Source organism: Antrostomus carolinensis, unplaced genomic scaffold (genome assembly GCF_000700745.2).
Source record: "Antrostomus carolinensis isolate BGI_N321 unplaced genomic scaffold, ASM70074v2 scaffold6360, whole genome shotgun sequence".
NCBI classification, from domain to species: Eukaryota; Metazoa; Chordata; class Aves; order Caprimulgiformes; family Caprimulgidae; genus Antrostomus; species Antrostomus carolinensis.
Genome location: NW_010286371.1, coordinates 857 through 2,986, shown reverse-complemented (window position 1 = coordinate 2,986; position 2,130 = coordinate 857).

Genomic DNA, 2,130 nt, shown 5'->3' with positions numbered 1-2,130 from the left:
AAGAGTCCATAGTGCTATTTTTTAATCACTGGATTTTTAGTGGGATGGAGAAACTGGAGTTTTCAGATGGAGTCTGTCTCAACTAGTGCAGACAGATTTTTCTTCATGCTGGAAAAAAAAATTGGTTGTTTTCTTGTCCCATCATTGATCTTTAAAGGATCTTGTTCTTTTGATCAAGCAAAAAGCATCAGTGTTAAGCTCTCCAGGCCTCTTTGTTGTTTCCCTTCCTCCCTGCTCATCTCCCTACTTGCCACTGACTGTTCATTGCCTTATGGATAACGTGTTACAGGAGTGACTACAGCAATATATCGCTAAGCAAGCTTTATTGGAACCTTGGAAATGGGGCACGTCTTGATCAAAAAGCTCTTGGACAGGATGGGTGGGCACTGTCTGAGGGCTGATGATGGGAGTCCCAGTCTCAAGGAGGCATCTTCATCTGGGTAAGGTGAAACTCCCACAGACATCTGCACTGGTGACTTTTATCTGTGTCTTTGTGTGACTCTGTTCAGCTGGTCAAGGTTTTGACATGTTCCCTTACCCAGTGTCACCCCTTTTATATGGAACAACATAAACTATATGATGGTTTAAACACAGCAATGTACAAATTAGGGTCTTTTCCCTAGAAAGAAATTAAAAAGACAGTAAGTCATAAAGACATAAGACACTATTCCCAGGTTAATTTGCAGACAGCTTCGTAAGAATGGGCAGGGAGTAAAGTTTGCGATCACCAATCTTCCATTAGGAACTCTTGGGTTTCTTTCAATGTTGAGCAACACCTAAATTTCTTAAAATATTATTTCCATATATCCTAATATGTTTAAGGTACACAATTGTGACTTTAGAGGGTTTTTTTTTTTCCCTGCTTCAATTTTGAGAAAAACATTCCTCTGCAACCTACAAGCTCAAATCACAGAATGGGCATAAAGGCTCACAGTACCAAATACTACACATGGTGCATCTGGTAGAACTCGTAACATCACTGTGAGGCACCTACGTGTTGATTTTTTTTCTCTTTTCAGCCAGAAACACTGAACTTTTTCTGTCTGAAGACTCTATTCAGAACTATTGCTGTCACTTCACTTGGGAGCATGGAAATAGCAAAACTACACACCTGTGACTTAAAGGTGAACATGAGGATGGATCCTTTGAAAGCCATCAGGACCCAACAGGCACAGTCTGAAATGTTTGAGTTTTTGCTTCCTCTGTAAGCAATACAGTGCACCTTAGACTTCTAGTTGTCCATAAGCTGCCTTTGTGTGTCCCCGTGCCAGACCCACGCCCAGACCCAGCCTCCGTTTCCTGCTCATGCTTTTGATGTCTCCATCCTTGCCATGCATGGGGCTATTCCAGTTTGTAAATGATCTACTGACCTGCGCAATTTATCTTGGCTTATCTAGAAGTCCAGCTTGGGTCAAATGAACTACTGCCCTCTCTTTTCATCAGCTGTTAATATCAGGATTACTCAGCGTTACTCAGCCTGGCAGGAGTGGCAGAAGCTGGCAGACTGTTGGTGTCACGTAGCATTTTTAGGATCAGAAATACACTTAGAACTGCATAAAATGCTCAAGACCTATCAGGTATTTGCCAGCCCTCTGAATACCTAAGTAGCCTGCACAATAAAACTGTGCACAGGGCAGTGGGATGGATTCTGCCCCTCTGGGATTTAAGTGCCTTCTTCTGGGATTCACCTCTTTACAACTGATAACCGTGGCTTTTTGTTCAAACACCGAGGAGGCAGTTCCTTCATTCAAAAGTCAGCCAGAGCAATGGATGTTGCTGCTGCTCCTGTCCTTTTATCTACAAAGTGTAGGAAATCTTTCGCCCTGAAAGGCTTTCAACATCCATCATCCATGGGAATGCATGAACCACCAGATGACAGGATGTTCTGCTGAGGAGCTTTCTGTGCTCCCTCTTGGGGCTGGCCCCTGTGTATGAACTAATCAATATTTGCTCTGCCAGAGAGCTTAAAAAATATATAAAAGAAAAAAGAAAAGAGCACAACTGTCCAGCCTCTGAGTTACCATATCCCACAGAACAGCCTAGACTCTGGTTCCAACCTCCAATTTGGGGAATGCTTCACCATTTGTATGTGAATCAGAACAAAGCAGAATTAACTCTGTGTTGTGTAAC